This window comes from Pollicipes pollicipes, unplaced genomic scaffold (genome assembly GCF_011947565.3).
Source record: "Pollicipes pollicipes isolate AB1234 unplaced genomic scaffold, Ppol_2.1 Scaffold_4740;HRSCAF=5597_pilon_pilon_pilon, whole genome shotgun sequence".
NCBI lineage: Eukaryota > Metazoa > Arthropoda > Thecostraca > Pollicipedomorpha > Pollicipedidae > Pollicipes > Pollicipes pollicipes.
The window spans coordinates 23,521,611-23,546,429 of NW_023596545.1; the positions used below are offsets into that span (position 1 = coordinate 23,521,611).

At 50.9% G+C, this 24,819-nt stretch overlaps 2 non-coding genes across 2 annotated transcripts; both read right to left on the bottom strand.

Annotated features, from left to right (window-relative positions):
* Positions 1-3,394: 3,394 nt before the first annotated feature.
* TRNAH-GUG (transfer RNA histidin (anticodon GUG)) lies at positions 3,395-3,466 on the bottom strand. Its single transcript has one exon. It is a non-coding gene; the product is annotated as a tRNA-His (tRNA).
* Positions 3,467-4,979: 1,513 nt separating this feature from the next.
* On the bottom strand, positions 4,980-5,051 carry TRNAH-GUG (transfer RNA histidin (anticodon GUG)). Its single transcript has one exon. It is a non-coding gene; the product is annotated as a tRNA-His (tRNA).
* Between the last annotated feature and the right edge of the window lie 19,768 nt (positions 5,052-24,819).

The window sequence follows — 24,819 nt, forward strand, 5'->3', positions numbered from 1 at the left end:
TTGTGATAATGCAGATGCTGGACTAATTTGGGCGTGGTAAAGACACCATGAATCCGTCGTGGGAACACCTTTCACCACACCAATGCCAGCCACGCCACCGGGCTAGGTGGATCAGTGACGTCAGTATGCATTCAATCAAGGAAAACAGCTAGTCTGATTTGTAATGCGTTATTTATCCGACGATGTGTAATCGAGTAGAATTGGTGCCGCTTGTTTGCAATTATCTTCATAAATTGGAATAAATTCAAAGTGACCGCTGGGAATGTCGGCGCTATGCAGTTCTGCACCTTACCAGCTAAATACGTCCAGTTCCATCTGATGGATGTTATACGTCCACCAAAAGTGAGGTATGTTAAAGTAGCGACATTTTGGAAGAAGTGCGTTATATTGGCTTTCTGTGAGCAAAATCGCCCCAAGCTACTTAAACTGTTCTGAAATTTATCAAAAGCCTTGAAAGTTGGTGCCTCATTCAGAGCATGCATTTCATTCTTGGCTGTTAATATGATCATACGTCAACTTTGTTTGCGAGGAATTTATACTTTGGTGACGGGCTGCGTCTATGATTGTGTGCTTTATTTAGACCTGAATTAATTTAAGGATAACACTGAGGCAAAGCTTCTCCTATAGGACCTTCGGTCGAAGAACGATATAAAGCTGCTCAATTTCCATAACCGGCATTAAAATTAAACCCTATTTGATCCACGGTTGATATTTTATAGCAAAAGTCAACATAGCTGTCACACATTTCGCCCAGCACTTTTATCTAGCTCTGATGATTGGCATGGTTTAACCAAAAACACACCATTATTATTGTTTTGTCTTTTTTGCCCCTGAGCTTTTGGAAGGTGCTTGAGCCACGTGTCAATGTCAAGAGTGACGTCATTGTTCATTAAACGAAGGCGGGCAGACAGACATTTTGGACTTCAGTGCATTGTTCATCTGGTGTAATGTAGTCCTGTCAACACCGAGCATTGACAACATCGCCACTTTCGCTTGAAATGTATTTTAACTCATCACTGCAAACGTCAGGCTTACGCGACTCCACATTTACCATTTGAAGATATGCAGCTACTCCTCATGGACGCCAGGTATGTGTCTCGCTTAAAGTAGTTACCATCCCTTGATGCCGTTTAAAAATACCGAGTTTTCAACAGGGCAGCCCAGATCAAAATAAGCCTGGTTTTACTCAACAACAGCAGCAAGTGTATGTCTTGCGAATTAAGACTGAGGTGATGTTCCAATGCCCATGCAATAACAAGACGTGATAAAAACAATGGCAGGCATCATTGTTCTCACATGCGGCAAATCGGGACCGTAACGAAGGTTCCTCTTGAAACGCAAGAACAAGGATCCTGCCGACACCACCTGGGAGAGCTACATCTCTACCATTCTGAAATCATTATGAGCGACCATGGAGCGACTTTACGCGGTCAGTTGGACTGAGTGGCCCCAGCAGGACCAGACGACACCGCAAACGTCACAGGCTTCCATTGACTGAAGGGGTCTTTCACTGTAAAGCAATTCCGTGTGAGGATTACCGTGCTGTGTGCTTCTTACTTACCCGACCTGTCGTCTCCAGAGTTCATGGTGTGTGGAAACCTGGCAAATCACGTCATCGTGGAGAAAACAGCGAAACTTCAAGACCTCAAGGCTACCTTAATACTTGAGATGGAATGCGTCACCGTCGGCAAGATCGGCTGGAGGATCGACCACCGGCAGCAGGGTCAGCTATCACGCGACACGAGTGAGCCCATATGAAGCGAGTATCTTCTGTAGCGTCACCATATGACAGATGTGGACTCGCTTATAACTAACGCTGTGGCTCCTCGTGTTTTGTCACTGAATTGGAAGTCGAATACTCCCTTCTTTCATGATCGAGCGTCAAATGCGCTTGCCACTGTCGAGGAAAGCGTGGGATAATCATTATCTGCGTCACGTTACGTTTTCTTCCTTTAAAACCAGCCACCATCGCTTAAAAAAGGCATTTCATAGGTACTTTTGCATTTTGACACTCGGCTTAGATATGAAATCTGAAAGTGATTTTGCACGCATCCTTGATGTAACCAAAAAGGTGTTGAGGTGGTTTTCGCACCATGATTTTTTCATCTTTGGTGTCGCTCATCGGTGCATCCTGGTGTATATTAGGTCGACTTGTACCTGGATAAGACCTCCAAAGTCCTAATGAACTCCGGAGCTCCAGTTTTCTCCAAGACATGTTCAAAACATAGAAATATGTTCAACTGTTTTATGCTATCCCTTGTGTACGATTTACTGCACTACTGCATAATAAACATTTTGGCGGCCAAATCACGTTGGAGCATCCTTCAGCTCGGCAGCGGAGGAAACCTCACTTGTAATCACTGTTTGACACCGTTTTGTGCAAAAACCGCCAACACCCACTTACGTAGTATACTCCTGACACAATGTCTACAGCATCCTACAGTTTTTAGATAAGTAAATTTTCAAGTGATGTTTCTCGGAAATATCTTGAAGCACGTATCCATAGACTTCATCACAGAATCATCTACTTTGGTTTATCATAAAGGCAATTAAAATCTTGACCCAATCGTGCACAGCGGCGAACCGCTTTCTTTGGTGCCGAAGCAGCAGCACAGACATCGAGCTGCCTGCATTGGCATGCTATTCAGCGGCCGGCAACACACACCTGTAGCCAAAACTCCTTTAAAAGCGGGCGTTGCCGTTGCCCGGGTTATGCAGCGCTTAGCTTGTGTGATAACTCAAAACTTATTCAGTAACGTTTACCATCTTCTATAAACCAATTAATTTTTCTATTCATCCGCTGCTTCTCTCTGACACACCGCAGGCTTTCTGGTCAGATGACTGTTTCCACGAAATGATAAGTGGATTTGCGGGATAAATCATATCTTAAACATCGAATGCAAACCTTAAGATGAAATTGAATGCGGTAAACATGACTCAATCGCTTCCGTACGTTTGCACATACCTTATGCACGGCATATTCTCCAAAAGTTTGTGTTCAACTCTTGGCCGATGCAACGTTTTCGAGTCAGTGAGATGTCCCCAAATTCCAAGTGGCCAGACAAACAAGACGGGGTCCCGTTCGGTCTCGCCTGTATGGATACCTTCGCTTGCTCGCTTCGCTTGCTCATGCACTACCCTGAAGAAATGGGTATTGTGCTTATCTTTAGGCTTGCCGTCAAAGTATTTGGAAGCATCTAGAACCACGTTCTAATAGCTTCCAATACCTGTTTTCGTCAGTGTTATACATGTTTTGCCCCAAATACCGCCGGTCCGCCGCAGGCATACATGCTTAGTTTATTATCAGCTCCACGGTCGGCAACCTGTCTGCACGGCCACCTCATGCAGCGCCCGGTGTCAAGCCAGACGGTCACACCACTTCAAAATTGGGCGATGCCGTGACCCGGATTCGAACCGGGGTTACTGCGGCCACAACGCAGGGTCCTAACCACTAGACTATCACGGCTTGTGATAAGGCAGATGCTGGACTAATTTGCGCGTGGTACAGGCACCATGAATCCGTCGTAACCAAACCTGTCACCACACCAATGTCAGCCACGCCACCGGCCTAGGTGGATCGGTGACGTCGTGGTGATTTATTTCAGTCAGTGATCAGTCAACGTGGTGATGATATTTCAATGCCCATACAATGGCAAAACATGACAAACCAATGCCAGTCATCACCTATCTATGATCCTTTAATTTGTGGGTATACAAAAAATCTTTCGTCAGTGGGAGTGTCTCAAATATTGAACTGAGATAGCGATCTTGAACACCTTCTAGGGTATTTAACAGCCCTGCCGCTCTCAAGACCTACCTGGCTCTTTGGTTTCTGATCTACACGCATGCGAAAATTGTGGAGAGCATTTCGGAGAGTATTTCAAAGTCACCTTGACATTCATAACAACATAGTAATGTCATTCAAGTCCTGCCATTTCATGAGGAATGCAGCGATCAAGGCCGTGAAAGATGCATTGGTCGATTATTTCATATCAGGCGTTCGTGAGCACAACTTGCAGGTAGAACGGCGGTCAAAAAGCTATCAAGAAATGTTGCGCAAGATACGGTGACGTCATCGAACAATGACGCATTAAGATGCATATTGACTCAGCGGGGAAATTGCGTTTTCTAGAACAGTCTTTCTTCTTAAAAGCGTACCACTAGTTATAAGTGAGCCTGTTTAATCATATCTGATGATTGCTTCATTATTTTCAAATGTGAAACATTCCCTTCAAAGAGAAGAACGAAGATCCTGTCAACACCATCTGAGAGAGCTATATGACTGTCGTTTTGAAGCCATTCTGAGCGACCACGGGGGGACTTTACGGGGTCAGGGCGAGAACTAAAGTCAGCAGGACCAGACGACACCGCGAACGGTGCTGGTTTCAGTGGGCTGTTTGACGAAGCCTTTCACTGGAAGACAAATCAGTGTGAAGACTGCCGTGCTGTGTACTTCTAACTCGCCCCTCATACTGTGCGGTAATTTGGTGAGCCACGTCATCATGGACAGAACAGGAAACGCTGAACAGCTGGAGGCCACCTTTGTACTTGAGATGGAATGCGTCACCTTCGACAAGCTCGGCTGGACGATCGGCCACCGGCAGCAGGTTCGGCTATCGCGCGTTCTGGGACACGAGGAGCCCATATGAAACGAGCATCTTCATCTTTATGACCGCTGTGGCTCCTCGCGTTTCGTCATTTAATTGAGTGCACACTGTTTCACTCTACTGCTTTGAGATTTGTGAGTGCTTCATTGATCTTTTTGGCAATGCCTGGGAGCACGTGCCAAAAATTTTTTTTCGCACAAACTTCGATGCTTGCTCTACGACGTTATCAGTTATATTCACCCGACTTTCCTCAACAGCAAACAGCTTTCCTTGGTACCGAATCAGTGGCGTGTACATTGGACTGCCTGCACTGATGGGTAATCAACGCCCAGGGCACGCACCTGTCTCCCACCCTTCTATAAAAGCGGGCAATGCCGTGACCCGGATTCGAACCGGGGTTACTGCGGCCACAACGCAGGGTCCTAACCACTAGACTATCACGGCCCGTTGGAGCTAGTACATCAACTTCAGCCACACCTGGGCGTGGGATCCAGTTCGGTCGGGAACACGCCTTTCACCGCGCTCACACCAGCGGTGCTGCCGGCCTGCGGGTCTGTGACGTCATCGCGTGGGAGCGGACAGCTGGTGGCGCGGTCGGTGACGATGGCCTCAGGCCGGGCGGAGTCGCGTCCCACCATCGCTGGTCATCGCCGTCTCGGGGCGCCCTCAGACCGACCGTCTGCTGCCCAGCTCCAGGCGATCCGGTCAGGAGCAGCGCATGCGCAGTCTGCCCGCGAGTCATGTGCTGATGCGATCGATATATCGAGGACAATGCGAGGATTTTCGGGCACAGATTCCTCGTCTAACAAAGACAATTGACTAACAACTGGGTACACCGATTTCTTTCTAATCCATAGCTTCCGCAAAAAGGGTAAGGTTAATGATTCTGGACTAAATTTTGTCGGAAGCTCAAAAACCACTACGGAAGTTTGCCGTCCCAAACGCTATGCTCCAGCCCATATCATTATGAATGTTATATTGATAAACTCATTGCACTGCGAAATGGTTTAAACTGACACCGCATTCCATAACATAAGGAAATCTAGCGGCTTTGTGGGGTAAGAAGTCAGCACATGGATCCAGGACTGTGCCTCACTTGACCCACCATTATGTAGGCTTTATCATGCTACGTCATCATGTATGTTGGTGTCCCTCATTGCCACGTTAACCATGACATCAATGGGTCACATCAAATGGTGAGACAAAATGTAGGATCGAATTCAGTATCTCATGAAGATCCGGAGGACCACAGTGGCATTAACATCCATCGCTTGACCAAAGGTGTTCATTCAAAGCGAGGCAATTCGCCGTGCTATACTATGCAACCGTTTTTAGAGAAAATCCTAACCGCGTGTCACCCTTCCAGAAACCAGTGACAGAAATATATACCAAAAAATAAACAACCAAGGGCCATTTCAAAATGCGCGCTTGCCGGCTGCAGTATGCTGCTAGTGGGCTCAATAGCCAGAGGGAATGAGTCCTGCCGCGCCCTCACCAAATGCTCAACCACCGGTCAAGTGTTTGGGGAGGACCGATTTTGAGGCATTTTTTTCCATGCAGCACCACAGGGTAATGTTAAATCCTGCAAAAGCTGTGGACATGTCCCTACGTTCCTTCCCTTCCCTATGCTTGAGCCCACAGTGCCACTCACCGCTGTTTGAGGCATCACGCGTTAGTGCGTGCTTCCCACTCACCACTGGGAATCACGCGTTAGTGCGTGCTTCCCACTTATCACTGGGAAGCACGCTGGGAAACATCCCCTCCCCTCCCAAGACCGACCGAGCGCCCGTCCCACCAGAACCGCGGCCGGCCGCGGTGTTTTTGCGGCCACGGCGCCGGCGTTTCGCGTCGGTCTCGACGCTGCAAGTCGTCGGCCTCGACGGCCCCGCCGCGTCGAACCGCGCCGGCACACGGGCGACGGGGCGGCGGCCGGCCGGCGGCGGTTTTTGGCGCGCTGTTTCCGCGCGGTTTTGTTGGCGCGCTCGACAGTGGCGACAGTACGGAGTGGTGACGTCACGCGCCATGGACCGTGCCGAGACTGCACGGCGGACTAGGTGCGTAACGTGTGCATGGATGCACACCTGGCCGTGGGAGGCGCGGTGCGATGGTGCGGCGACAGGCGGTGCGGGGTTCACTGTTTAACCGTGTACTGGCCCGAGTGCGGGGGACTTTCGGTACGTGGCATTTCGCTCGGGGATTCAACGTTCGAAGGATGCCCTATCCGAGTGCGACGTAACCGCAAGACGTTTTACATGGGGACACATCACCAAATATAGTGTGTCGAGAGCATCATCGTAAAACATTTCCTTGCAACTAGCCCAACACTAACTTGAAAGAAGGTCATCGCTAGCCGTCTGGAAGGTTTGCTGATTTATTTCGAATAGGTAACGGCTCTGAGATGGTTTACCGGCCTGCATTTAATTTTTGATAACTTTTAGCTCGGTCGAACATTTCTGCAAAGACCCTCATCGCATCTAAAAAAAAAAAACAGGACGTGTAGTTTCAGAATCAATATCGCAATGTAACAGCCCATCAGTTGGCAAAAGTACGTGATAGATACACGATAGATAGAATAGAACAGATGGATAGAAATAGATAGAATAAAATACACTACTAGATAGCGTGTGAACGATGAAAATTACGTGTCTGCCGAAAATGCACATGCTTTATAAATTTGATGTGAAATCGCTTTGCTAAAATTCGGCCTGCTATAGAAAGGGACATCGGGTTAGAGTGTGTGGGCCGCAAAAAATTGACAGCTCTAGGAAGTTACAACGCAGTTGCCCGAGTGTTGAATCGATAAAAGAAGAAAGCGAATACAATCTAAAGGCGAACGAATCCGTCCAAAAATGGCTGGAATTCTAGTGCATGAATCAGCTAAGTCGAGCCTTCGAGTGACAATTAAAGATCCGCTCTGGAAGAGGGGGTGGGGAGGGGGGATAATGACTCCCGTCCATTGATCGCAAATATTTCCTGACCGAAAACAGATAATTTTTATGCTACGTTTCTAATAAAATGAGTACAAGTGGGTCAATTCGAGAGAATATGTCAGTAATCCGCGAGTGCAGAGTTTTCAAAATAGTGGAAAACTGGCATTTTATGTTGATGAAAGCATTATGGTACAAGTGGTAGCGACTTGATCCATACGTATTGTAATGCACATACCTGAGTCTTGCAATGCTTAGATCACTATCCCTTAAAGGACATACACAGATAGTAGAAAAACGCCGTTTATTGAGATTGTCACCAAGCACAGCTTCTGCCCCCACCCCCCTCATCACACCCACACCCACACCCGCACCCACACCCACACCCACACCCACCCAACCACACCCACCCACACACCCACACCCACACCCACATTCACCCAACCACACCCACCCACACACCCATACCCACACCCACACCCTCGCCCACACTCACACCTCCCCCCCCCCCCACACACACCCCTGTTGGCACCTGGTACGCTTCTCTGACTCCATGCATCCGTCGCTACAACACAAGAACTCTGCCCGCTCTATGCCATGACCGCCTAGCTGTCAACAAATAACTTGTTCGAAATCGTCAATCTTCACTTGGGTCACTGACCCGTTCATACCGCCTTTGGATCCGCCTCTGTCACAGATAGACATATAGACCTCCATCACTTTACCTCTCGGCCTCTGCAATGAGTTTGTGTGTAACATCGGACATACAACCGGGCCGGCCAGCAATAGGTACCCAGCCATTATCTCAGCAAACACGCTGATTTCGGTGTAGAGGTCAAGTTTGGACCCAGCATGATCTGTGCAAGGTGTCAAGGTTTGGTGGGGGTATGCCAACAAGTGGTTGAATCTAACCCACATGACAATCGAGCTGAAATTAATCAGCATTGCTATGCATGCTGTTATAATGGGCATGTATTGCGTGTTTGTGTCCCAGTTTTTTGTTGTTCAGCGGGGTGGAGCCTGTGAGTTAATGCAGAATGTTAAGGGAGTGGTTGTTAATGAAGCGGTTGTTAATGGGGTGGTTGTACTATCACGGATCGGGAGTCATGTTAAATTTCTGTGGAAAAGGTAAACTGGCGATAGGTACGCAGCCAAAGGGGAGAGCACGGGAGTCATTTCCCCTGAGGCAAGAGGGTTACGCTAGATACTGAGCACGAGTTCGGTCCCGATTCGCAGCAGTTCAGAAAGAATTAGCAGTCGTCTCTCCCTCTGGCTGTCTTCATGCCTCATCGGCGAGAGCATGAAACTAAGTTTCATTGATAAGACTAGACCGGACGCCAAAAATTTCACACGCGTCCATGTTGCGCAACGCTGGGCGCGCTTCCGTGAGAGGAGGCCCCCGACCGGCCGCGGAGGAAGCTCAGGGTCGGCCCGCCTCCGCCGCCCGATGAACACATCACCCGACAGCCCAGCAACAGCTGGGGAGAGCCGCTGCGCGCCCTCAACTAGAAAGCTGCCATATGAAGAATGGCGGTCGTTTTTGCGCCTTTTTTGTCCGCCGATAGCTATCTCGCCTGTATTGTCTCCAGCTAGCCGGTGCGAAAAGCTTGGTTGCACTGTTTGTTTTCCGACCGGTAGCCACTTGGGCACGTGGGTAACCAAGAAGTGAGCGGGCGGGGCTAGTGCTAAACGTATGGTCTCAGCAATTGTTAAAATGTATTGGCTCGGTTATTGCTGTAGGTTCAGCCATTTTACTGCTAATAGTTGTATGTGTATGCGGCACCCCCTTCCCAGAGTTCTGGGTGCGCCCCTGCAGCGAGGGTGGGAAGCGGAAGAATGCATCAAGCCCGCCAACGTCTTGAGGCTTGGAGCCCGCATGAACCTATGCGCGGATGCTTAAGACCGGCACAGCTTGCTTGAATATTCAAGAAACAACAGTGAATTGCATTATAGTGGGTTATTGTCTGGGTGTTATTCTCAGGACCCGTAAATGGGTTTCATGTGCTGTTCTTTAGCACCTGGAAACCATGCCTATCTCCGGCATGCTTTCCAGCACAACGCACAATGCGAATCACGCGCACAATTCGAAAACGAAGGGCGGTGAAACAAACGACACAACACGGCGCCAGCCCATTTTCAGAAACTCACCTATTTACGTGACAATAGACCAGGACATGCTCGTAGCCTTTGAGAAGCTTCAGTGTACTGAAGGCATCTGTGTCGCCTGTTTCCAGAGCTGCGCGCTGTTGTACAGCTAGGCCCGAGGAGTGAAGGTGTTCGCCACCGGCTGGTGTTGGCGTCGACAGCTCGACGTCGGACAGTGACCACGACAAACAGAGCAAACCGGCGCCAATCAGCGCCCAAGCAGCAGCTGTTCGCCGCGGTCGTGGGCCACAAAACTCACCGACCGCACCGTGTTCTCTCCGCTTAAAAAGCTGAGTCCCTGCCCAAGCGTTTAGCTACAATCGTTGATGCCGTCCACCCGGCTCTAAAACAGCACACTCGGAGCGTTCCACTGCGGACGCTCCAGCCGGACGCCGAGCTTCCCAACCCAGTCGTCTCCGTCGGGAAACCCCGAGCTGCCCAGGCTGAGCTCTCCCCCCCCCCTCCCCCTCCCAGAAACCCCTCTCCGAACGTTCCCACCATCCAACGTCGAACGTCGGGCCCAGGGGCTGCCCACCACCCCGCCACCCGAAGACGGCGTCGCAGTGACGCCTGCTCCGACGTCGCGTCATCAGCCGGCGGTGGGAGCGGCTCAGGAACGGGAGGTACCCGGCCGCGGCGCGCGGAACTGGACCGCCATGTACCCGTGGTATCGGGAGAGTGTGCAGCAGTTCTCGGGCGCACCGCCGCAGACTATCAAGGCCGAGTCCGGCTACAGCGACTGCGTACAGTTCCCAGCCGACTACGGACATCGCCAGGTGAGTGCCGCCCAAGAGACGGTGACGCGGCGTAGGCACGCAAAGGTCGCCGATAGATGGCGTTGATTGACTTGTACAGCTGTGTGCTGCGACGCACCGGTTTTTTGTGGATGTGGGCAGCGGCAGTCTGCCAGGACCAGCTTGGCAGACTCTCTCCGCAGTGAGCTGGAGAGAGTCTGCCAGGAGCCATCCGTGCTTGGGCTTGGGAGCTCTCAGTGGAATCCGCCCGGCAGCATCAATCAGCCGCACACATCGAGGCCGCCATTGGATGCCACATTCGTCGCGACGTAAAGTTATGTAGCAGGGAAAGCGTGTGGCACAGCATGTAGGGATGGGGTTAGATGAGGCTGTGTTTAAACGACCAAGGGCTTATCAGCCATGGATACCCAGCTCGACTGGCCGTTGGCAAGTTGGCAAGGATAAATGATGCTGGGTTAAATGCCTTCATTCGTGATTTTTGTTATGTTGTCTAGGCAGGGACGACTGCTGGTGGGAAAGATAAATACGCGGCACAGATAGAAGAAGCCAAATCTTGCAAGAGCTTAAGCGGTGGCTCCATGTGGGGCATGTATTTCCACGCGGAAGTTGCAAAAGGCTTATGCAAACGCTGTGAAAGTGTTATGCAAAAAGGTGCCTAGCCGCTGTGGAGCAGACGAACGAAACTCATAGTGCAGAATGCTGCAGTTTGAATGGCCCTGCAGTGTCCTTCCTTAAAACAGAGTCAACTGGGAGCCTTCTTGTCCCGCCATCCAGCCAGAGGCATTCTGATTGCTCGATGAGAGGAAAGGAAAGAAAGTGCTCCGCACCGATCTGTTTTGTATTCCTGAGAGTACATTGTACTGAAACGATACGCAACTCGCACACACATGAGAACACGACGCTTCGTTCACACAAGGGACGATTTCTCGACAAGATGTGAACAACTAACGCTGTCTTTTTTAAACAGGGACTGACAAACTATGAGCCAGAATTCAGTTTGTGACCAATGCCAAGCCAGCCATTTAGCAGTCTCCTAAACCTACTTTTGTCTATACTCGATCCCATATGCTAGCCTCATTCTTCTTCACGCATCACGCTCTCATTCGTGCAGTAATTGCATAAGCATTAAGTACGTCAGGTGGAGAGGGGGGGGGGTATGGTTATGGGCAAAATAAGTTTTTGTATTCAGTATACATATGTACGAAGTCATCAATCTATCAAACTTATTTTCACTATTTTTTAAAGCTACAACAATTTCTACTTTGTACCCGTCAGGCCATCTCATCAGTTATATACCGAAGAAAAAATTGTTGATTGTACTGACCTTCTCACAGTGGTAAACGCCTCAAATATTCAGTGGGCAATCACACAACACGCTTCATATGCCATAAGCACGTTGGCGACACCGTGAGCAAGCGTAATGCCTCCTGTCTATAACCTCACGAGCTGCGGCACTGCGTGACCTGCTGTAATGCCTCCTGTCTATAACCTCACGAGCTGCGGCACTGCGTGACCTGCTGCGGCGAGCAGCCACTCAGCTCAGCACTAGTCAGTTGTATTGCTTTTATATATATATATATATATATATATATATATATATATATGTATATATGCATACATATATACTTATACATATATATGTGTGTGTATATGTGTGTATGTGTGTGATGTATATATATATATATATATATATATATATATATATATATGCATACGTACATGCATGTATTTATCCAGAAGTGGTTTCTTGCATCACCATCTCCAATGGCGCAAGATGTGGTCTAAGTATATATATATATATATATATATATATATATATATATATATATATAGTGATATGTTCCCAGTCTTGCGAACGTTAACACTATGTCTATGCTGAGGGCAATTGGTGCCGCATGAGGGAAAAGCGTCTCAAAGTATCATCGCCAGTCGGTGTTTGGAACGGGGTGGAGTCTGTGCACATCATCAATATTCAGCCGTGATCGCGACCATCAGCGCTGCACATTGTGCGACTGGCGACAATCGGCATACATTGCTGGCTATCCACTACCCATAGCTAACTAGCTCAACGCTCTCGGGGTGACTGGCTGAGGTCAGGCGCCATGCCATGGGAACACGTGGCATCCTGACGCCTCTCAGCCCTAGGCGGAGACGACAGGCACCTGGCGGCGATTCGGTGCTCCTTGCTCGAACACGACACCGAAACACCCTGCCTACTGCTGTCCGAGTCCACAGCCATGACGAACCCCGGCGCACCAAGCATCGACAACGCTATGTCATGCCGTCGCCACATGCGCTCTGAATGTCCACTGGATCCCCGCTGACGTCGGCGTTCACTACCACAGACGCTACAGCAGCTCCAGCCGCCCTGCGGCCCTGGCTGTCCCTGGCCTCGCCGCCGTCCGAGTGCTCGCTGTCCCTGGCCTCTGCCGCCGTCCGAGTGCTCGCTGTCCCCGGCCTCTGCCGCCGTCTGAGTGCTCGCTGTCCCCGGCCTCTGCCGCAGTCCGATTGCTCGCTGTCCCCGGTCTCTGCCGCCGTCCGAGTGCTCGCTGTCCCCGGCCTCTGCCGCCGGCCGAGTGCTCGCTGTCCCTGGCCTCTGCCGCAGTCCGAGTGCTCGCTGTCGGCCGCTGCTCCGCCACTGGTGCTCCCCGGGTCTCGCGGTCTCGACCGAGACCAGGTCTGAAGGTGATGCTGGTCTCGGCCTGTCCGGCGGGCCCTGCCTCCTCGGGTGTCTGACGGAGGTCTCACAGGCGCCTGTCTCGCGGGCGCGGGCCCACTGCCGTCCTACCGTCTACCGCCCGGGAGGGCCCCGGTCAGCAGCCCTGGAAGGAGCGCACAGCGTCAGCCGACCCATCACACATTGTCGTGCATGGCATGATAAGTTGCTTTGATCCGGTATTGGTTTTGTAGAGTGGAGTTATCCATGTCATGGATGGCACGACAACGCTTGAAAGCGGCCCGAAATGCTCAGATGACTGCATGACGATGCTGTTTGCAAAGTTTTATATTATACAGCTTTGTTGCGCGTTGGAAAGGTCTTGTTTGACTCTCAATACGGACATAATGTTCAGCCCTGCATTTTGCGCTGATCTGATTGCTCATTTGCGATGAGATTAGCCTAGGTATTATGGGTGTCAATAAGTGGTTAGGCTGCACGCCTGGGAGACCAGGGCTCGAAGGCTTAGATTACCCGCGGTGCCCTCCCTTCCTGCCAGAGTGAGAGGCGGGCGACGCCACGTAGTCTCGGCAGCTGAGAGCGCCGGAAAGCCCGCTGACGATGGACATGGCTATTATGCATTAAGGGTCACACAAAGTGAGGTTTTTGCGCTACCCTCGCACGGAGTTGTAACATCGCCTTCCTGTCTTCAATGTAACACTAAACCTATCCAGCTCGCCCAAAGAACCACAACTTAGCGTAGAACAAGACGAAGCGGTGGTCACTGTGATGTGAATCTAAAAACACGGTATGGAGCGTCATGAGTAAAACGCACCCAAGTATAACAGGCCTGGGTGACGCGGCGGCGCAAAGACTATGTGTTTTCGGTGCAGCCGCTCACTGAGCGCCGGCATTGGTCCCTTCAGCATGGGGCATACATCGACCAGGACCACTTTATTTATACACGGTGACCCAGTGGTGAATACCATGATTGGTCATCATGTCGCCACTTCCAGCGAAGAAGAGCCGGGATCCCTTAAGGTGAGAGTAATGGGGGGTGGGGAGGGGTCGTGGCACGCCTCACGCTGCACGCTGCCGGGGAGGTTTACATAACCAGGCACGCACAACCTGTGCGTGCGCCGGCTCTTCTACGACCTTGGCATTCAGTGCACTGGCCTACATCTGCAATAGGTCGCGCCCGCGCTGCCATCTTGTGGCGGTTTTGCAGCCGTATTGATTTGCCGCGTCTGTTCGCGCCAAGACGTTTTTGCGCGCGGCAGCTCGCGGCAAAAAATCCCGGATCAATACAGGCCGGCTGGACAACGGCGTCGGAGTCGGAGACGGAGCAGGCAGTCGGGCGCGGGGCAGGGGCCGGGGCCGGGGCCCAAGCCGCTTCTACTGGGGACCGTGTCAAGTCGTGGCCTAGTTACATGAGGCGTGATTATGAACGTGTGCGCTTCGCAACACTGTCATGCCGAAAATTAGCAAGGTTTACCGACGCTTCTTATCCACGATTGGGTTTTAAGCCGAAGTCTGAAGAAAAATTAACTTTTTCAGCCTGTACGTTTGAACTGTGCCACGTAAAAGTCGGTGGTTATGTCGTTCCGATGCATAAAACTAGGCCCGGTAGCGGTCGCGGCTTCACCCAGAGCCTGCCCTGATCCCATCACCGACAGAGTGGCATGAGCCAAATGTGCAAAATTGAAATATGCGTTGTCTGATGCTATGACATGGGACATATGGATGTAATTATGCATGAGTACTGTTAGGGATACGAGGCCGTGATAAATTAACAATGTTTAGCACTCACATCGTAATGAGGAGGCAGCAATACATTACATGAAATAGCAGGAGTGCCCATCTCATAATGCTTAATGCCAGGTTATCTCTCCTCAGGCCAGAGACGTGGCACCTTTGTGATACAACATATTATGCTCACACGAAAATAGTCATATCGGTTATTTATCTCGTGGACTCGCAGTCGATGACACCCTAAGGTTCTCCACGGTATGCAGATATCGTCCCTATTGTATTATGCCTTTATTCAAAGCAGGACTGGCCATAGGCAACGAGACGGCTTTGAAAGAATACCTCGCTTCTGACGAAACTACGTGACATCTAACCAAAATATAATTAGTGCTCCAAATTTTACCGTTTTCCCTAAAGCTTTTGAAAACTTGGCCCATCACTTTTCGCCTTTTTTGCGTGGCAGTTGTGCTCAAGGGGTAAAAATTACTGTCTCGCATGCGTTACGAACACTTCACCAAGCCTGCTCGAAGATCGCCTCACGGCTCCTGCGCCACTGAGCTCGGTTGTAGTTAGGAGTCAAACTATGCACTTAACTGCAAAAAATTGCGCAAAGTTGACGTTTAATACGCGCATAAGTCTACTGCATTGTTGGTGTACTGTAAGAAATGTGCAGAAATGTGCATGAGATTTCGAGATGTATCCATTTTTGTGCCATTTTTTTGCGTATGCCACAATAGTGGGCTTAACCATTAAGCGTACAGAATATTATCCTGATATTATTTTAAGTTATTAAGCTGCAAGGGGCAACACTGGCAGTTAGTATTGGTCAGGTTCAGTTTCCAAGGTCTGGGTGGTCAAGCTCCAAATTGGATGGCAACTGCATTGAAAACAAAAGCAAAACTAATGAAGAGTATGTGTTTCATTCCTCTTGAAAGGAACAAAGCCTGCCCTTTAGACTCACCCTTGATTAGCCATACTCCCCAGCAGTGATTCACATGGAATAACCTGATAAAATGGTACAACCTGAGGTTTCAGCAGCTAAACTGGCGTGTCATTACCTCGGCCTGACCTTAAATATTTCAAACTTGGTGAACAAATAATGAAGAGATTTTCTTGGACTAATGAGGCATTCAAATATCTCAAATTGACGATTTATATACCGGAAAGATTGATTGTCGCTTGCTGGTATCGGCAACCAATCGATGTGGATTGTCTTTTTCCCGGTGCGCTGATCGGATCTGCCATGTAGGGGGGGGGGGGCGGGGGGGGGGGGGGGGAACGGGGGGACAGAGCGGAAACAGACACATACAGGAGTTTGCAGTTGACTAAATTCAGAGGTGCCGAATTACATTACATAGTATGGCAAAGATATGCAGCTACTTATGCACTTTGAACACATATCCCGTTAGTCGCAACGTCTATGTTGCGTAAAAAAACAGAAAAAGTAGATGTCAACAAGGGACAAAAAAGCGCATTGTAAGTAGGAGTTAAGTTTTTGCTTTACTGCTTTAGTAGTCGTAGCACAAAGCGTGTACGTAAACATACAAACACTCTTAATTGTCACTACCAGTTCTCAGCCAATGTATGCTCATGTGAACACGGATACCGACAGCGCTCGGAATACCCGAACTAGAGCACTGATTATGGGAATGATCGTCAGTGTCCGTTTACTGGTCAGTTGGTCAACCATTCAGATTGGTCCTGAACTATGGTTTGTTCATGACGGCATCCCTTGATCGCACTTAAATGTCAAAATAAAAGATAACCTCAGTCAGTTCCTGTGATTACAAGCAGCACCTAGCTCTGCTTACCTATTACCAAATAAGATCATGCTTGGGTTAATTTCGGTCCGTCCGTGCTTTCCTTAGCCGCTCGCATAAGGTTGTGTATTTTATTGATACTGCCTTGCTGCGGCAGGTGCCAATGCTGATGTAAATTTCGATTTTCTGTGCTATGGTTTTTCCCCGCGACTCCATTTAACCGGACACGGCTATTCATTTACTTTGGAAGTGTGGGGTGAAATTTCAATCCCGAAACGCACGGAACTTTTTGTTGACAATGTGCAACTCGCGAAAGCTTGCCAAGTGCGGCCCCATAAACCGACGAAAATGGTACAGGGAAGCGCCGGGTCATATATGACGAGCTGGCGGATCGGAGTTGCGCCGTTTCACCAGTACTATCAGACCATTTTAACTATATCCCCCATTATCCCGGACGGGCATGCCAATAACCCTGTTTGGGGACATTCTGCCAGCCCGATATATCGGAAACTTCTGGACCGAGTATGAAAAACAGAAAGCATCTGATCTCTCATGATGAGCTCTGATTTTTTATCTTGATAATTTGTAAAGAGGGGGGGGGCAGCAGGGGAGATAGCAAAAACACATTGTAATGTGTTTTTGACGCGACACAGTAATCACGACTCATTTCGTCACAACCGACGCAGATTGATAGATTATTTTCATAACGACGTGTTATGGCGGAATTTCAAATTAAGAGTTAATGAGCGTACTCATGATATGCAAAACGGGTGATAACGCATGTTATAGAGACGGGGCTTCCAGCGAGTATGTGCGGGCCCAATGGGATGCGACATTGCTTTGTTATCAGATGAGCATGCACGAGCCAAAATTCTGTCATCAACCGGGCCAGGGTGCTTACTGGGATGGCGACCAGGGGCTCAGTGAGTAATAGATATTACAGTCGTAAACAGACCACAAGTCCAGTTTTGCGTCGTACGCAATCCAATTATGCGTCGTCTATGCACCACGCGCGGTCAGGTATCATCGGCGTTTCCAGTTTCCCTTGACAGGGGATATGGGGAGGAATAGTGACGAGCCATTGGAGCGCGGCTCATTATCATGGACTCTGGCTGACAGCCTGCTGGTAATGGACACGGTTCAGATGACGGTCCGCTGGTGGTGGACACGGTTCAGACGACGGTCCGCTGGTGGTGGACATTGTTCAGATGACGGCTCGCTGGTTGTGGACACGGTTGAGATGACGGTCCGCTGGTGGTGGTCCCGGTTTAGATGACGGTCCGCTGGCGGTGGACACGGTTGAGATGACGGCCCGCTGGTGGTGGACACGGTTGAGATGACGGTCCGCTGGTGGTGGACATGGTTTCCGTGTACTACAATCCCGCCCACTTGTTGCTTGCCTGGGTTCGCTTCTGGCAACTTTTTAAGGCCGAGCACACTTTTCTTACCGCAGAGATGAATTGCTGGCGTAAATACTGGTTGAAAATAACAGTTTTTCATCACGATGTTGGGAAGCATTTCCTATACCCCTGTATCAGCGATCGGTGACGTATTTTATACTGTCAAGAAGCTGTCCCTTTTGAGCATGGGGGCTGCCTCTGGTATGCTATTCTGCCATGTTGCAATAGCCGCGCTTTGTTGCAACTGAGCTTCGTCGGAAACATCAGCTATTTCCGTAAACGCAAAACAGTACGCAGCATGGGCTTAGCCAGGCTTTGCGGCGAGGGGAACGGCTAGTTTACTACGAGCAAGCGAGCTCCATTTATTTCCATTACGAGGGAATTCTAATATATTACAAGGAGCATTACGACCTTGTGAAGAAACAAAAATTGTCCATGCACTGCAAACTGACAAGACTCCACAAACGCTGAGAGGCAGAGTCTCTGACGTATCACCGAGCAATCGATGTCTATTCGCCCTGGTGCCTCAAAAATTGTCTCAGCTACGTATCGTACACATCCATTCGGTCATCCGCTGAAGCTGTCACTAAACTGCGGCTGTTGGGGTTGGCATGCCACTGCTCATTGCAGTGGACCCAGCAGCAGCAGTAGCCATTGCTCCTGGTCGTTCGGCCGTGCTCCGACAAGGCAGAGGACACTCTCTGAGCGGGAGACGTACACGCTCTGAGCGGGAGACGTACACACTCTGAGCGGAAGGCGTACGCGCTCTGAGCGGGAGACGTACACGCTTTGAGCGAGAGGCGACAAACTCTGAGCGGAAGGTGTACACGCTCTGAGCGGGAAGCGCACATGCTCTGAGCGGGAGGCGTTGGGGCCACTGACGACCCCTGACTCATTCGATCTGGGCAAAGCGGGACAGGGCAGTCTCCGGGCAGAATCCGGGCAGGACGTGAAGGCCTCAGCCTCTCCTTTCTGCCATGACGTCTGCCAGAGTCCACGTCGATGTCGTCAGGCCCGCGCAGGCTTACCAGGCGCGGGGTGAGGGCGGGAGGAGGGGGAGGAGACCGGAGAGCGTCGATGGCGGCCGGCCAACCGTGGGTCGGCGTATCGAGGTCAACATGGCGTCCTGGCGCGGCCCCGCGGGTCGTTGGCCCGCCGATAAAAACGTTCACAGGGCGCGCAAAAAACGGCAGCAAAAAAAGCGGCCCGCCCGCGGCAAAAACGCCGCGCTCGGGGCCGTGGATCGAGGTCAACGGCAGCCAGCTGACGGCGCTGTGGTGCCGGAACGCCCTCTGCCAAGAGCCTGTGTGGTGTCGAACCACCCTCTGCCAGGAGCCTGTGTGGTGTCGGACCACTCTCTGCCAGGGGCCTGTGTGGTGTCGGACCACCCTCTGCCAGGAGCCTGTGTGGTGTCGGACCACCCTCTGCCAGGGGCCTGTGTGGTGTCGAACCACCCTCTGCCAGGGGCCTGTGTGGTGTCGGACCGCCCTCTGTCAGGGGCCTGTGTGGTGTCGGACCACCCTCTGTCAGGAGCCTGTGTGGTGTCGGACCACTCTCTGCCAGGGGCCTGTGTGGTGTCGGACCACCCTCTGTCAGGGGCCTGTGTGGTGTCGGACCACCCTCTGCCAGGGGCCTGTGTGGTGTCGGACCACCCTCTGCCAGGGGCCTGTGTGGTGTCGGACCACTCTCTGTCAGGGGCCTGTGTGGTGTCGGACCACTCTCTGTCAGGGGCCTGTGTGGTGTCGGACCACTCTCTGTCAGGGGCCTGTGTGGTGTCGGACCACCCTCTGCCAGGGGCCTGTGTGGTGGCGGACCGCCCCTGTCAGGGCTCTGTCTGGTGTCGGACCGCCCTCTGTCAGGGGGGCCTATGTGTTGTGGCAGGGACGTACTCTTGCTCTGGGCTACTGGAGAAGGTCTTGGTTCCGAATTCAGGGACCATGGGGAAGGTTTAGAGGAGGTTGAGGAAAGCCTTTTGAGAAGGCTGTAGAACCCAAAATGAGTTATGAATGAACATGTTAGCCATCACCTGCTGAGAGGTTCGAAAGAGATCGTGCAGCTGCCCTCAGTTCTTTTTCTGTCGAAAATATTTCGTTAACCGGTTTGTGAATCGTACTGCAATTTGTGTTGAAATGGCCAACAAATCAGCAGAACCTGCTGAGTGAGGTTTGGACAGTTGCGGCTTACTTCATTAGTTTTACTTGCCCATAACTTCGTCAGGCCACTGGGCCATCGTATCGCTCTTAAAATGTCTGGATCTTACGGTACGTCCTTAGCGCTGAATGCACCACATATACCTTTATAACGGTTATGAATATCTGAAGTGCTTGAATAACGTAAACGACTGCGCATCGTATGTGGCGCTTTGGCCCTCGCCCTGATAGGTGGTGGTTGATGCAATCTCTCAGATTTTTAAAGGCTTCTGCTGGCATGACGCCCAAACTTTCAGTACCCTATGAGGCATCCATTGCGCGTGTGTGTTTATACACCAAAAGATGTATTCTTGGGGTTTTGGTTTCGGAGCAGCGGTTGTCTTTTAAAGAACACTGCACGGCGATCTGCGGCCTCAGCGAGCGGGTGGGCGTCAGCCGCTGATACCGCGAGAGGTACTTGGTGGGCCGACAAAGTTACATTAACGACGCTATAAACCATAGATGTGTGCTCAAAACACATGCAAATTTACACCACTGTGCTTAGAAATGAGCAAAAAGCATGCGCGATTAGGTGTTGCGTCGCGAAAAGGCATGGTCTCATTGGCATGATATAATGTTGAAAAATGAGATCTTCCGGCAAATTTAGCATTTTACCTGCTATATGGGGTCAATAACTTTCGTAAAACCAAACAAACTAGTAACAATCGCAAGATCTCGTTCGGACCAACGCACTGTTCTTCTCCGCTAAACTCTAACTTTATTACTCCGGAAACGCTGGGGATGTGGCACCACTAATCAACCCGTGTAATGAAACATGGCAAATCAGGGCGAGGTTTGAGGTGTAAATCCATTTCAAGGCCAAGTAGCGTCAGATCTTGAAACACACATCAAGTTAGCACTCACGTCAGTTGCCTACATAATGAACGGGAGTTTCTAAACGGTGACAGTGGTGAACTTTGACTATTTCCATATCCATTTGACATCTATGCCGTGTTTAAAACCGAAAACATGATGTTGTGAAGCCTTTTACAAAGTGCACTCACTGTATCGTCTTAGTGAACGCTGTACGTTCAAGGCCTTTAAGGTCGCTGTCAACGTAGGTTATGGATGACCGCAGACAGCCACACGTCGTATTCGTCTGCCATGAAAATTGGGCACCCTTTGAGCCATACTCGCTTACTTGCAGGCTCATGGCATCTTTAAAAAATGTTTTAGAAGAAACATGTTCCGTTCGTCTACAGAGGAGCGTTAAAGCGCCTTTTAAGTGCGCGGACAAGCCTTTAGGCTTCTCTTACAAGCATTTTGAAGCCTTTAAAAGGCGCTTACAACTTGTCATTTTTGTGATTGTGTATTTCTTACGACCTTTAACCACAGAAGCGCGGTCCAGATGCGGCTCAAAGCATGAAATTTTTGTTTTTCCTCACCAGGCTGATGCATTTAAGCGTTACATTTTTCAAACATTTAGTTAAAAAATTTGATTGAATAGATTTCTAGAGGCCAGTGCCCGCGTTAAACGGCGTTTGTTGAGTGAGGGGGGCCACGTTGACACTGCGCGTCCTACCGTTGTGGTCACCTGGCTTCTGTCGCGTCCGCTGCCGCCAACCAGAGGCCATCTAGCCAGGAGACTGCAACCGGTCGCTCTAGGCGCCCGGAGTGAGTGCTTAAAGGGACTCAAACTCACTCTGCCACGTGTGTGGAATCGGGGGGCGAACGCTCTAATCCACTGAGCTATTGGTGCGACCAGCTTCATCATTATCCTTTCAAAATACGCGACTTAAAGCTATGGGGGGCCAATAATAATTCACAATCCCGTAATGTTTGTAGCGCTAGCCTTGCCAGCGTTACCGCCAACTCCGGGTAAATAAACTACAACCAGGACAGGCCGGGGACACCCATCCTCCATTTTTTAATCGCTCAGCGCGCTAAGCTGCCATCCAGCGCACCGATTGGCCAATCCGATGAAAAAATAGAAGGACTTGGTGGACGGGCAGACCAACGATTTTCAGTGGAGGCTCCGCCCCCCGTGAACGTCACTGACGATGGCGTCAGCTCAGCCAATGAAATGCGCGCAGCGACGCCAGAAAAAATACAGTCTCTGACAGTGTGGCTGCGCGGCGACCGGCGGCGTGGCGGCCCGGCGTCGCTAAAGCCCAGGCGAGCGCGACCCAAATGGTCACCTTGATGGGCGCGCAGGGCAAAAAGCGGCCTGGGCCGGATCAATATCGGCTCGGAGTCGGAGGACGCGCGAGCGGGGCCGGCCGGGCCGGCGGACCGCCGTCACCGCCAGGATCGACGTCGCTCCGATGGCTGGAGTGGACTCGGCTCGCTGCAAGACGGCGAGCCGGCGGCGGCACACCCAGCTCCTGGGTCACGTTGAACAGCCGAGGTCAAGACTACACGGCTGCAGATGGAGGGCAATACGGCCACCTCACATAGAACTGTCTTCCAATGGATGAAACCTTGGTATATTGCTCGTGGTGCGGGGTATATTGTTCACGTTTACCCTGCTGTCTGGGTCAGGTCTCCGGACAGAATTTAGCAGGGTAGGCAGATTGCTCGTGCAGTTTCACAATGTCTGGCAGACCGTAAATGCTAGTACAATTTCGAGTTCACGACAAATAAAAAATCGTGGTCAGGGCTCCAGGCTTCATTTACAGAAGCGGCTTAACTACAGCTTAGGTTTTGATGACCAGACCCTCCGATAGTCTGCAGTCTGAGTCTGATCTGACCTGACCGTGGTCTGATCTGCTGATCTGGTAGTCTGATCGGCTTCGCACAGCACCTTTCCGGTTTTTCAACGCCAAAACACCCATGCTCATACACGCCCATTAGAACACCCATATTTACGTACCCATGCTCACACACATTCATTACAGCACCCATATGCATGCACCCATATTATTTCCCAACTTCCATATTTATTCATACACCACCCATATGTATGCTCAAGTGCTTTAAACCAGATCTCCGCCGAAATAAAAGCCCGGCAAAACTGCGAAATCTACCGGCTGGCGAGGGCGGCGGACTTCCAACCACCCTCAGCATCCCTCTCCTGCACGTCCACGTGGTGTGCTGGCATCGTACCCATTGCGCGGGGGGCGGGGCAGTTGTCCGTGCTAACACCGCCCCCTGATCGTGACGTCACCCACGTTTTTCTGCCGCCCAGAAGTGGGGCACACGGTATCGCCGCGGGCAAAAACCTCGCTGCCCCCCGCAAAAAGCACGCTCTCCGCTCGCAAAAAGCCGAGGGGAATCTGCAAAACCCCGCGGGCTCAATGGGCATAGCCAGGCGAATAGAGCTGACCCAGATCCGTGGTGACGGTGACATGACGGACAAGTCATAGCCATGCTCGTGCGAAATTACACCGTCAAATCGGGCGTAGTGGCGCAACCGGCAGAGGTCGCGCAAAGGGCATGGACGGGCCGCTGCAGAGGCCATGCGACACAGTTAACCGAGACCTTTTTGGGAAGGTCCCGGCTAACTGTATCGCATGGGGGCACTGTCCGGTTTGCTCCAGATTAATCTGGTCATGTCCCACTGAGCATGGAAGCTTTTAGCAAGGTCGCCAGTTGCGCTTCCCATCGGCTGATCAGAGGCGCTGTGCGAACTTTGGTCTCATCCCAGCTGGCGTATCCCGACCATTCCCCAACGTTCCGATTAAGGGTGGTTTTGCCAACTGGGTTTTGTTTGTCTCTATAGGCAATAACCATCGCGAGCCCTCCCTGCCCTTGACTGGCGCATTGGTGGTGTGTGGTGTGAAGGTGCTCATCTAAGCTCTCTACGGATAGTCGATAGGGGATGGCTGAGACCTCGTTCTTCTCTGGGGGCAGGATAGTGAGTGTAGCTTCACCAGGGGGCTGAGCAGGCAAAATGGCTCGAACTACCTTAAAAATACGCCCAAAACGGCTTTCTGGCGGGATATCGCTCGCCACTTTACTCTCACAATTAGGGCTAGCCCCCTGTCCATTAGAGGCGTATGCATGGAGTCGCAGAAGGGGGGGGGGGGGAGGGGCAGAGTACAGCTCAGATATTTGTGTTTTTTTTTGCGCGCTTCCGCTTTAACTACCTTCAGGTTAGTTTAGCGCACTGTAGGCACCAGCAGTTTCTTGGGTGCTGTAAGACAATAACGAACATTGTCAGTTTGTTGAATTTCATGGTCCGTCTCGAATTCCTCATTGTCGACGTATATTCACGCATATATACTTGCAATGTATTTGAAAAGGGGAGGACAACCAGCCAGCAATTTTGGTCCCATCTTAGCTGACGTATCCCGAACATCCCCCAACGTTCCAGTTAAGGAATGCTTGTGATCAGTTCCGAAAGCAAGGCACTTTGGTTGGGGGTCTGAACCTGTTCTGAACGGTTTTCCAACATTTTCCCGAGCATTCTGCGAGCTTTCTGTGGCGATTACGCACTGACAAATGACTTTCCATGCAAAAAGCAAATCAGACGGTCGGTGAGGCTCGGGAAAATCCCAAGTTTTCGCAAAGGGGCGATGCCTGGGCTCGATCGAGGAGAGCTTGGGAAACCCCAATCATATTCCAACCCGGGCGGAGAAACTTGAACCTTTCTAAGTCTTCCAAAACCTTCCCCAACCTACCGACCCTTGCCCAACAAATCGCTGGCTGGGCCCCTGTCCCCGGGTCATTACGTGAATACCCCCCCACCG